The sequence below is a fragment of the Haemaphysalis longicornis genome, unplaced genomic scaffold (assembly GCF_048455015.1).
Source record: "Haemaphysalis longicornis isolate Haplotype H1 unplaced genomic scaffold, Haemaphysalis longicornis Haplotype H1 scaffold_7, whole genome shotgun sequence".
Lineage (NCBI taxonomy): Eukaryota > Metazoa > Arthropoda > Arachnida > Ixodida > Ixodidae > Haemaphysalis > Haemaphysalis longicornis.
The window spans coordinates 180508030-180521330 of NW_027526422.1; the positions used below are offsets into that span (position 1 = coordinate 180508030).

At 48.3% G+C, this 13301-nt stretch overlaps 1 long non-coding RNA gene across 1 annotated transcript in view; it reads right to left on the reverse strand.

The window, feature by feature from the left end:
• The window catches only part of LOC144145589 (uncharacterized), a 69564-nt gene that overhangs the window by 52277 nt on the left and 3986 nt on the right, over window positions 1–13301 (reverse strand). Inside the window, exon 2 of the long non-coding RNA XR_013317530.1 lies at window positions 10603–10781. This is a non-coding gene — a long non-coding RNA (uncharacterized LOC144145589). The remainder of the gene's footprint in view (window positions 1–10602; window positions 10782–13301) is intronic.

The following is a 13301-nucleotide window of genomic DNA, read 5'->3' on the forward strand; positions in this document are numbered from 1 at the left end:
CACCTCGGGCATAGATCGGGAATAAAATTGGTGAGGTCCATGAGAATCTTCACGGTTGTTGAACTGTCCAAATGGTGACGAAGCTGTGGCGGCTGTAACGGTGAATTCGACAGCCGACGAAGTCTCTGAATGTAGCTGGCCCTTTTCGGGCATTCTGTTAAATAGTGCCCAACCGAAGTGGCAGGCGCACCGCAGAAGCACTGACAGTTTGGCGTGAGTTGTACACGGTGAAAGTAATGAGGAAATCGACCGTGTCCGGTTATCAGGTGAGCTAGCTTCTTGGAAGGCGGGAAATAGGAAGGACGGTCCAATACACTGGGGGTCCATTGATATAATTCAGTGTTGCAGTTGTTGGTAATCCACGTCTCCTGCCATACCAAGCGACCGACCTTCATCAGCAAAGAACGCACTCTGGTCTTCGACCATCTTCCAGGAACCTCCTCTCCTCTTGTGGCAGCACTGCGGGCGACAGTATCCGCAAGCTCATTCCCCCACACACCAGAGTGAGCTGGCACGTAGTATATAGATACAGGCAGTAAATTTGAGAGTAGGGAAATATTCTCTTTTAGGCGATGAGATGGTAGCGGACTGATTAAATGGGTTATTGAGAGCCAATAAAAGCGAAACACTCTCTGAATAGATACTGACGGGGCAGGAAGGTCTGTCGTCCAAGAGAAACAGTACGAGTTGTTGCATGGCAATAACCTCGGCATCAAACGGGGTGGTTGGACACGCCAGACGGAACCTCCTCACCGCATACACATGGTCTGCCCCATTCAAAATAACAAAGGCTGCTCCTGATGCAGACGTGGTGTGTGATCCGTCTGTGAAGGCGTGCAGAGTGGAGAAGTGCAGCCTGCGGTTTGCATCCGTTCTGGTGAGATGGTCGTAACGGACACGAAGTCGTCGCGCAGGGTGTGTGTCGGCCTTGATGGGCAGGTCCACATCAGAAGGATTGAACGATGCCATATTGAAGGTCAGTGGTTGCTGGTGATGAAACAAGAGAAACATGCGCACTGTGATGTCTAGGTGGATGTGAAGCGGAAGCGCATCGGCAAGGACTTCGAGGGCGGCGGTCCGTGTGGTAGTATAAGCCCCGGTGACGGCGAATAATGAAGATCTTAGCCGCGAGTGTACCCGTGCTTTCAGTAGATGGTGTTGGGTGATGTGCCACCATGCAGGCGCTGCGTATGAGAGTGCTGCAAAGACCACAAGGTGATGTAACTGACGGAGATGAGATCGACTGACTATGGTATGCATGCGGGCAAATCTTGTGAGCGAAACTGCCATCTTTTCAACTATGAATTTCAAGTGGTTTGTGTGCGCCACGAATGTGAGGTGACTGTCGAAAATCCCTCCCAGGAGTTTCATTTCTGTCACCTGCTTGATAACTGCGCCGTTGAGCTTGATGGTTGTTTCCTAATAGCCCCGCGGTCACCCTTGGAGACAAGGAGGCATGAGCATTTAGCGGGGTTCAACTTTATTTTGCGGCTCCAGCCCAAGCAGTTATCTTAGACAGGGCTATGTCAGCAGTCGCCTCCTATTGTCAACGCGTACGACCATGAATAATGATCACGGTGTCATCCGCATACGCTCGGATATATGCATCTTGAGGCATGGGCAAGCAAAGCATATCATACACATATGCATTCCGTAAAAGTGGGCTCATAGGAGAGCCCTGAGGAGAGCCTTTTGAAGTGGCATGAGTAGTGCTTCCTGAAAATGTGTCAAAGCAGATGGTGCGACCCTTTAGAAATGATTCCAGGAGCTCGTAGATGTTGCGGGGACAATGGTGAGATCGGAAAAATATAATAATCGGGGTTGCCAGATGCTAACGAATGCGCCTGTAAAGTCTAGTCAGAATACGAGTCCCCCACTGTCTTTATGCTGCTGCAGTCGATTGCGTAAAGCAAATAAAGCAGACGTGCTTTGACCGGTAGTGGAACCATATTGTTGTGGGTGAAGGAGGCGAGATCGTTGTAGGAAATAATATAAGCGGCCATTTAACATTCTTCCCAAAAGCTTGCCAATCATAAATGTTATGCATATTCTCTGGTACGAAGAAAGTGCAGTGGGTGAACGCCCTGGTTTTAACAGAAAGGTGACGTGCTTATTTCCAGTGGGGGGGTAAAGTGGTCAATCGCGAGACAAGAGTTGAAACGACACAGTAAAACATTAGGAATATGATGAACGAAAAGACGAACCATGGGAGTTGTGACACCGTCGAAACCTGGTGCTGCATTAGCATTTAAATTTCGAGGGGCCTATTGCAGTTCTTCTAGCGTGAATGCATCATCTTGTTCTTCCGCGGGGTATGGAGTTGAAGCCACTATGGTTCTAACTGCCATGTGGGCCAGTGTATCATCACGTTCATCAACAGGAAAGTGAGTCCGCATAAGCAGATCCGCCGACTGTATTGCGGATGCTGTCGAAGTGTCGTTCGTCACATGTAGTGAAGGTAAAAGCTGGTGAAACGCCACATTCAAAGGTGGTCCAAAAAGGTTCTTGCCGGGCGCTCTCGAGCATGCCTGTCGCACAGAACCCTCCGAGGAAAAGGGTGTCGATTGTCTGGACACCAGCTCACGCTTCCCTCTGCGGTAATGTCTTTGCTCATGAGACTGCTCGAGGTCTGACCAACCGAGCGCCGCGAGAAAGTTGGCTTGAGACAGCGATCCCTGTAACGTCATACCAGGAGGTGACCCAATTCTACAGGCTCACCAGACTTATGCTACCCGCTGGCCACCCCTCCCTCAGCAAGGCAGAGGAGCGCTCCTGGCGTCTCCTCCAAACCAACACGTTCCCCCACCCGACCAAACTCCACTTATTCTGGCCAACAATATACTACCCACAGTGCCAATTCTGCAACGCGCCCTGCACCTTGTATCACATGGTGTGGGAGTGCCAGCTTAACCCCTCACTTTCCCCGATATCTAATCCCTCGATTGAGCAGTGGGAGGAAGTGCTGGCCAGCTCTAGCCTCGAAGAGCAGCTTCGGCTGATCCACCGAGCTGAGGCGGCTGGACGCTCCAACGGGGTCCTGAACTGAGGAAACCGCCCGCTTGACTCGTCTCATTAAATAAAGTTTATTCTCTCTCTCTCTTGTCTTTTGCAAGCTGAATATTTTCCTTGTACGCAGCAAGTCGCCGATAGTAAATATATTTGTAATCCGCTCGTAAAAAGGGGTCGCGACACTGCTGGTACTGGCGGCGCAACACTCGCACGGCTGACCTCTCTCTCGCAATGGCGTCACTCCACCACATGTTTCCCTTGTGCTGCTTCGGAAGCCGCTCAAACTTTCTTTTGAGACAGTCCAGCTGAGAGTAAAATCTGTCCAATGACGAGTTGAGGGAGCTTGGTGTAGAAATATATTGACGAGTGAAACCTTCAATCCAGTCATCACTTGCTAATTCTTCAACCAGATGTTGTAATGCGGCCTTGCTTAAGCATTTTTTCTGCGGTAATTGCACCATTCTGGGACCAAATACCACATATTTATGATCAGATAGAGTTGGTGTGTCTCGATCTTCCCACAAGGGGTTGCCGTCCCAGATTGTTCCGGAAACGAGGCTAAGATCAATCCAAGATTCTGAATATGCATTGCGAAATGTGGCTATGGACACGGGGTCGTTTAATATTCGGAGTTGCGCCCCATTGATGAAATGAGCAAGTTGAATGCCACGAGAGTTAAGAACGGTGCCACCCCAAAGAGGATTCCTCACATTAAAATCGCCCGCCAGCAGCAAGTTCGGTACTCGGTGGCGCTGAAGAACGTCTTAAATACCGGACAACGTAAAGTCAAGAGGTACAGATGGAGCCGCGTAAACGGCTAGTAGGAGCAAGGTGAACTCCTGGCGCTGAAGTCGGAGAGCCACGATGTATGGAGACACTGCAAGGGGAATACGTCGAATCTGAGCTTAGGTATGAGAACCATACAACGTGGGGTTGCTGAGTTAAGGAAACAGAGCCAATTGGGCGGCATCCGGGCACTGTTGATCCACGAGCGTAAGGGTCAGACACAATAGCCACATTAATGTGCTCCGCTTCGATGAAATAAACATGGTGAGAAATAGGGTGTGATCCAAATTTGCCTGAATAAATTATAAGAAAGTCATTTGATATATTCTTGTGACAGTGAGCCGGAAACAAAAAAATTATTTTATGCAGAGACAACGGAGGAAGAGCAAGGTGCCTGGGTGCATTCATAAATGTTTTTTTGACGCATGCGTGAGACCCTTGATTCTACAGCGTAGCAGCAAGGCGCACTGAAGACGTGATCTGAACGACGCCCCCCTGCGCGACACGGCCTGCAAACAACCCTTTCCTTGTCAGCCAAAAGTGCAGTCTGCAGCGGCGTGCTCTTCGGCGCATCCTTGTCAGCCAAAGTGCAGTCTGCAGTGGTGTGCTCTTCGGCGCAGTATGTGCAGCATACACTTTCGGAATTACATCGTACCACTACGTAACCGTAAGTACAGCAGCGGCTGCACGCTGTTACGTAAAAATTTTCCTTTATGGGACATGGCGTCCATCGAACCAATAGACGGTCCTTCTTTTTCAAGATGTTGCACACAGAAGGCGAAACTTCCATGATATATACGTTGTTGCCCGTGCGGTCCTTGAAATAAGTCCTGTGTTTGAAGTCTTCTTCTGGGATCTCTAATCCATTTCGAGCATTGATGTTTGTGCGGAGTATGCCGGGAAAAACGCTTGGGTCAACTCCACTGATCTTAAACTGGGGAAGGCGGCGTGGAGGGCGGGTGACTTTGATTGCAGCTTTCAATTGTACATTTCCTTCAATTCATTTTTCCAAATTCTCAATGGATGCGCGGTATGCAGATATCACTGTGAGCCTTGAACGGTTGGGGATAAGTTTAACCTCTTTGACGCCAATTCCTGATGGATCATTTCCGAAAGTCGCTTTTAAAAATGTGATGGTTTCGGGGCCGGGATGAACAGAAGAAAGCAACGGAGTAATGTGCAGTACGTGATTCGGATCCGAGGCGAAGCTGACGGCGTTATATGGGCGTTGTTGCGTGGACTGAGGAGGAGGAAGCGATGGTGCGGGACCCTGAGAGCCACGCAAGACATTCTGGTGGTCTCTAACAGCGTTCGCAAAGGACCACAGCGGCATATAAGGTTGTTGGGCGGCTTCACACTCTCGGCACTCAGCCAGTTGTGAACGAAGTTCGTCAACTGTTCCTTCGGCACGAGAAAGCTTTGTCCGAAGCGCCATGAACATTGCCTGAATGTCAAAGAACACTTCCATGATTCTTTCACGCGAGGGACATGGCACTTTGTGCTTGCTGTCGCTGAGAATATTAATTAGCAGCTTCAATTTGTCACATAGTAGATTGAGGACAATGAGGAGTGACTTTGGCATATTCAAAATAAACCCAGTTCATTTGATCAAGTCGGGCACTTGATCGGAGGGAAATTAGCCGACATCGACGAATAAAATATACGCAGTGAGACAATTCCAAGGCTTCTTCGCATCTCGCCGCACAGAGTGCTCAGACCAAATGCAACCACGAAACACTTATTCGGATCATTTGCAAAGCATTTACACAAGCTCTTGGGCTCCCCATCAGCACCTTAACAATCAAGCTACTTCACAACAGCACCGAGGAGCGCATTGAAGGTCATTCAGCACGTAAACGCCTCAGTCTGACAAGCTCAAGCAGGGCGCTTCTTTCTTCAATGCATCAACTGGTCCATATTTTAGTGAGGCCAATACCGAAAAATATGAACCCCCGCATCCACCCTGAGCGCAGGACCGCCCGCTGCCAAGCTACACTGACAACAAGACCACGGTTGCAGTGACAATATCAAGGCATCCTTTATATGCATGCGCGTGTATCCGGACGACCTCTCATCTAGACGCAGAAGAACTCGCCTTTGCTTTACTGTTGTTGAATCATGTGGCAAAGTGGTAATCTCTTATTCTCAGGTAGCCTGCCACAGGTTTTGTCACATATCGTTGCACCAACTACAGACAACCTGGTGATTCAACACAACCATACAACTCACCGATTGGCCATTGTGTGGATATGTGGCCATGGATGTATAACCGGCAACAACTTCGCCCACAAACAGGATCGGGAACTAGCCTACCGAGTCCCCAATGTCACTGTGACTCTGACACCTACTCTCAGAAACAAGGGCATCCCTCAATATAATCGGACCACAAGACGAAAACTCCCGGGCCCTAACCCAACCCTCGACGCAAATCAGGCAATCCGGTCATTCCGAAGAACCACGTAGGTACCGCCAGTCCAAGTCTATTTTCTCCTACAGAGTACACTGCTCAAGGCACATTTTGTCCCCAATTAAACACCCAACGATACATTCTCCTAGAATGCGTACGTATCCCATTTCTGCAAACCCTCTCTCCACCCGTTACTTTGCTAAGCTGTGGGAGACACTGTTGACTAGCTGTCGACTGGATGATTGGACTCTCCTTATACGGCTGGAAACGCTAGGACAACACATTCATTTGTGAGAGAAGGGTTCCACTCATACTTTTTAGTTAACTAAAATTTTTGTCTCTCTCCTTAAAGGGACCCTGCAACACTCTTTGAGCAGTACAAGTAAACCTCCGCTACATTTAGATTAGACAGCCAGGAATACCTAAACCAAATATTACGCATGCACGTGAAGCGGTGAGTGCGCAAATCGCTGTGAAAGACGCGGAAACCAACCGCACTCTTATTCAAATTTCTTCATTATGCACCCCTGACATGGCCTTAACGACGTCATTGCGGCCATGTCTGTCCTATTGTCGGTCGCTGGTCATTTCACACATTTCCTGTGACGATACGTCGTCGGCGGCGCTGTGTACCCTCTTCTATGCCTGAACCTGTACGTACATTTTTGTTGTTCCTTTTGTGTATTGAATGCGGGCAAAGTTCGAGTGACTGCCTAAATACTCCCCTTTCAACGAGACTATTCGAGGTCGCGGGTTCGATTCCCGGCCGCGGCGGCCGCTTTTCTGATGGAGGCGAAAAGCAAAAACGCCCGTGTGTACGAGATTTCGGCGCACGTTAAAGATCCGCAGGTGGTCAAAATTAATCCGGAGCCCTCCGCTACGGCGCGCCTCATCGCCTGCGTTGCGTCGGCGCGTTAAACCCTTCAATCAATCAATCAATCAATCAATCAATCAATCAATCAATCAATCAATCAATCAATCAATCAATCAATCAATCAATCAATCAATCAATCAATCGAGACTACTCGACAACAAACGTTTATTGCTTCAAAAAACGCCCTACCAGCCTGAGCACGCACTTATGAGCAGATCGGAAGTAGGCCTCTCCACGTTGGGGAGAAAAGGAGAAAACTCCCCGTCCTGTGATTATCGAAGGCCGCTGACGAGAACGCCGCGCGCTGGCCCCTCTCCGGGAGGGAGCGCGCAGGTTTCGTCGCCACTGGAATTCGAAACAGCCCAAAAGACGGGACAAGGAAACGACGACACAAGGCGCTGTGTCGGCGTTTCCTTGTCCCGTCTTTTGCGCTGTTTCGAATTTCAGTATGCACCACCAACTAGCCCAAACCACCGTTCTAACTCTTTCGTCGCGTTGTCCGCGGTCGATTTGAGAGGGAGCGATGATGCACAATTTCTCATCGCGCATAATTTCGGTGACATTGATTGGATTTTTATAATTGTGCTGGAGGAGATTGCTGAGACAATAGACTTTACGGAAAAAAACATTCCGGGTAGTCGACGTTAAATGCTGCAGGGCTCCCTTTAAGACTATCGACGCCACCCCTATCGCAAAAGCGACTAAATACACTAAAGGATGCCCGTTCTCCTGCTCAAGCGGACTGCTCGGGGTCTGTACTCCTCCCAATTAGGTTCGCTCACCTCACTGAAATAATTGATACCGCCCAGCAACTAGCTATTGTTCGTTTGGTATAGCGTGTTTGCCTGTATTGTGTTTGTCTTCGTGCCAGCCGAGCGGACTTGGGCTCGAGGGGCATGAGGAGAATTCGTGGAAGCTTCTTTTTTGTTCGTCTCAGTTTTGTGTTTACCCGAGGCGGGCCCGGAGAGGACATACACAAATGCGTCGGTCACCCCAGAATGGTTGAAAGGGATCTAAGTATTTCAAGGATACTTTCCTCTAATTTGTTTGGGAAGCCGGCGGAGGGGACCAATGACGTTGTGACGACCGCTAATACCACCATGAAGCGGACGGGAGCTCGAAGTCAGTCAAGGGTCAAAAACAGGAAGAGGGCACTAGACGTTCTGTCCTCCAGGGTTACACTGCTCAAAGCTACTGGGAGAAGTTTCCGTTTGTCACACGTCTGTTACTGGCCACTCGGCAGGTATGGATGCGTCAATGGGTAGGCTACCAGTCTTTGTTATGCGCTCGACGTGTTTACGGCGGAAGGATCTTTTGGCGGCGCCAAGTACAAACATAGCCGAGACGGTATGGACAACACTTTAAGACGAGCCGCCCGAGAGCCGATGGCCGTCGTTAGGTTTGTCTTTTGTTGGTTGGTTTTATTTGTGTTATATCAATGTTTTGCGGAACACCTCCAGGTTTCTGTACCAGAGCGAGATAGGTGGGTCACGTGACTATTTTGAACCTACCTAGGTTTGTTTGTCACGGTGGCCAATCAGTGGCCTATTGTGTGTTTATCAATGCACCATCCTCAATCTCAAATTGTGTTGATCCTTTTGTGAGCGTGGTTTTGGTGGTAAACTCGCGGAGCTTGATGTTTTTGCAGAAGTAGGAGAGCGGCGAGCCCCGCTCGACACGCGTCTCGCCCGACCTCTTTCTGCCTTCATGAGCTTTGGTAGTTGTAAATACATAGAGTAAATAAAGTGCACATGTTGTGCAATTGCTTGGAGTAGCTAATCATTTGCTACGGGTCGTCGACCACAAGCCGTCGTTTCATCTGATCATCGTTACGATGATCGGGTGACCGATCCGCCCAGTAGGGTAACATGATTTTGATAATCTTCTCTTCGTATATTAACTCTCCCGGAAATTGCTTTCACAGTCACTCACCCCATGGACCTCACCCTCCGCATTGGCACTCAACGTCAGGAACTCCTAGAACCGGGCACTTGTTACCTCAACCGAGCCATTGTGCTTACGTGAAGCGTCGCTACGTCAAGCACAAGCGACCATTTTAAACGAGAAGCATACTTGTGGAATCCAATCAAAATTGCTTTAGGCCTCTTTGCTTTTACTTCCGCTTCTCACCTCCTCAATATCGTCCTTAGCAACAAGATTTTTGAATTACGCACTGGAAAGGAAATAATAGAACGTACTCATTTTCTGTCACTCCTACGGGTTAAACCGTCCTTGTGGAGCCAGGCCGCTATATCTCTACATGGCTGGACTCCCCACGACGCATCTAGCCACATGTTCGCCCCTGATTCTGTCCCTGAAAAACGAACCGGAGGTATGATACGGCAGAAGTAAAGCATGAGCCGCCCTGCACCTTGTATCACATGGTGTGGGAGTGCCAGCTTAACCCCTCACTTTCCCCGATATCTAATCCCTCGATTGAGCAGTGGGAGGAAGTGCTGGCCAGCTCTAGCCTCGAAGAGCAGCTTCGGCTGATCCACCGAGCTGAGGCGGCTGGACGCTCCAACGGGGTCCTGAACTGAGGAAACCGCCCGCTTGACTCGTCTCATTAAATAAAGTTTATTCTCTCTCTCCCTCGTCCAGAACTGCAGTTACCCGGTATACGAACGCCACATTGAACCCCAGCTTCCACCACACACACTTATTGTCCTCGGGCCGCACCAATCACTAATTGAATGCGCCGCACTCACTCATTAAACTTCAACAACCACTAAACAAGATGCCACTCCACACGTCGTTATCACAGCGACTGTCATAACTGACTGTCAGCATGGATGCCGTAACTGCATCGCAACCACGCGTTTTCTCTCAGCATCAATATTCTCCAAACACGCCGTCGTCACAGGCGATGGTTCCCGAGATCATTTTCCAGACATTTCCGCCGAAGGCAAGGGAATCTCTCTTACTTGCGCTCATTCAACCCGTTCTCGCTGCTTCAGGTAAATCATGTACCACTACTGACGGAACCGCACTCACTGGCCCCTCACTAAGCCGTCGGCACAATCACGATGTCAAACTTTGGCCCAGGATCCAAATTCCAACTGGCTTCAACGCCCTCGTTTCGATCGACGTCTCCCTCCCAATACCCCTTAACTGCCGCTGTTGTCACACCACATACCCCCTCATGTGGGAAAGCGCCCGCAACCCAACGCTATTCAATATCCCATCGCCGCGGCAGTGGGAGTGCGAACTGAACTCCCGACCTTAAAATCAATAACTTGTGACACCACTGCCCTGGTCACGCAAAACTGGCAAAGGGTTAACCAGCATTTATTTCTTTATTTCTACACGGCTCCATTGAATGTTTACTCCCAGACTCACTCACTCACTCACTCACTCACTCACTCACTCACTCACTCACTCACTCACTCACTCACTCACTCACTCACTCACTCACTCACTCACTCACTCACTCACTCACTCACTCACTCACTCACTCACTCACTCACTCACTCACTCACTCAGGGTCTGCACGACAGATGTGCCTATACAAAGTACGCATACTTACAAAATAGGCGATCCATATAGAAGGAAACTAGTGTTCCAGTATTCCAACACCCTGTTTATTGTGCGACTCCCAAGATATGTTCGTGGTGCTGGAGACATTATGCATAACGATTGCTCCATAGGCCATGTAGTATTGTATGTTCGCCTTACCATTTGACAGTCTACATTTTTATTAAAAAACTGTAAAAGCGAAACCAGGGGTAATTGTTAATTCATGGCAACATACCTTTCTTTTAACCCATCCAGAATTACGTTCTTGCTAATGGGCATTGTGCTTTGAAAAATTTGGCAAATTTTAGCTTTTGCTGGGACGTAACATCCCACAACGAAGAATAATAACAACAGTGAAAACGCAGTAAAACGCAGTAATGATAGCAAAAAAGTAATAACTTTTTAAGGCTTCCCCAACGGCTACCCGTTACGGGGTTCCCTATGTTTGCCGAATCTTAAACACCTGATCAATTTCATCTGTTTATGGACAGGTCTCCACACCCTGTACAGACTCAATAAGAGCGGCAAACCCCCTCCTCCTGGTGTGCATGCTAGTTGCATTCAGGAGACCTCAAAATGTTCATCACATCGCAGTAAACAAGGAAATTTTGATGTCTCATTTCAAGTGGCCATAACTGGGTTACAATAGGTACCTGTGAAGAATAAAAGGGCGATGTGCATCTGCATTATGTGTGCACTTTTACTTCTTGTAAGCGGCATGATGGGGGCGAGCTTGAACGTCGAGCTATTTTATTTATCCATCAGGCAAAAATGTACTTTCCCATGTGCGCGCGCGAGACTAAGAGAAAGAGAGCTAGAGCGAGAGAGAGAGAGATAGAGGGAAACAGAACGTTATTGTGCAAAGCAGCTAGTGGTTGGATTTCGTATTTTTGGGTGCCTTTGGGCTCTTGGCAGTGAGTGGCGTTGAAGCTAAATGCAGTGTAACATATAATTCCGAAGCTACAGAAATTCATGGAATTGTTTACTCGTGTGGGGGCAGTAGTACGACAGCACAACCGCACACCGTCCTTTTTTTCAGCTTAACCGCATTACCGCTCAGGGTCAGATGCGGCCCTGCAATTTCATGAGTTCATTTGCGCGTTGTTTACATTTATTGTTTTTGAGGAAATAGCTTGTGGGCTGTGACTTTCCAATTGGCGGCATCTGGCCGGCCAGAAGCGAGTGACAGCGACGGAGTGGTCGTGCAGCAGTTTGTGAAGTAGCTGTGGGGGTCCCTTGTCAAATGTTGCGAGTAGTTCGCTGTACACTGTAGAGGTAATCTTGCCGCCTCAGTCACAAAAATCGTTCCATCTCTTTAACCGCTCACTCACATTTCAAATTCCTCCACCTCGCTCTCCATCTCATTAAGAACAAAATCCTTGCCCAAAAGACATCATGTCAAAATATTGTTTTATTCTTCGAAGTTGGTAAAAATGAGGTCATGTTGGGTCGACAACGACGGTGAAGCAAAGATGCAAGGAAGCGAGGTTTGCAACATCACCCTCCCCAGAATAAGGCTATCATTCGAACGACGTCAGTAAAGCGGTGGCCGCTAACACGCGCCTGGTCTTCAGCAGACGTTACATTAATTTGAAAAAGTAACGTACATAAGTGACTTTCCTATTTAGGCAGTTACAGACTATGACACAGTGCCCCCCAAAAAAAGAATAATAATAATATGCCAAGCTATGCTACGGCGTTCAAGAGCCGATCGCAAAAGGCTACATGCAACGTTAAAAATAGACTAATCGAGTACCGCGCTGTTGTTTGAGAGGGATTTACAGTTTACAGCTGTCATTCTAGTGAGCATGCCACAAAAAAGGGAAGTAGGTCGATGAAGCTGCAATGAACTGGACCGGGAATGAACGGACGCAACGCCATGTGATCTTTAATAACATGGCCGATCTGCTTGTAAAAACAGCAGCAACAATGAGACGATGCGCTCTCAAATGGCAGGAAAAGTATACGGTGCGGTGAGGCAAGGGCAAGAAAAACACAACCAAAACACATTAACACAACATGAATCCGCATTAACACAACATGAATCCTTCTATCACAAGTTTGCCATTAGCAATGTATCCGGCATTAAACGTTGTAAAGAAAACAAGGAGTCCGCTGTTTTGGTGAGGATTCTGCATTGGCAGCCTGTGTGGGCTGTGTACTCTGGAAGTATAGTCAATTTCCCAGGAAACATTCGAGGCAACTTGGTGAACTTGGCATTTGACTTGGAACGAAACAAATTTTTCTCAATACTTCCATATACCTACCCTCAAACTTACGTCAATAATTGTTGATTACTACTACTTCATGGACGCCTCGCCATCGTATTACAATGTCCACTTACTGACTACTCATGATTGACACTCCTGAAGTCAGCGTTAAAGCCTGCAGCGCATAATTGGTTGCACAAGCTCGTTAGCAGTGCTAATTAAAATGATCGGCGTGCCTATTCCCATGTTCGTAAGCGTCAGGGTCGGTCGTCTTCTCAGTTCGGTAGCATTGCGTCGATTATCGTCTTTACATTTCTCTCTTAGGCATGCTACTACGAAGAGATATGCTGTTTTTCAAACAGCTGCATTGCATGCCGTATTTGCATGCAATGCAGCTGTCTTATCTCTTATATTCTGTCTTATGCTGAATGCCAGCGCACGCAGACACCATACCGCCGAGTGTCTTCTAAACCTTCTCCAATCACTCATTCACTCGTAT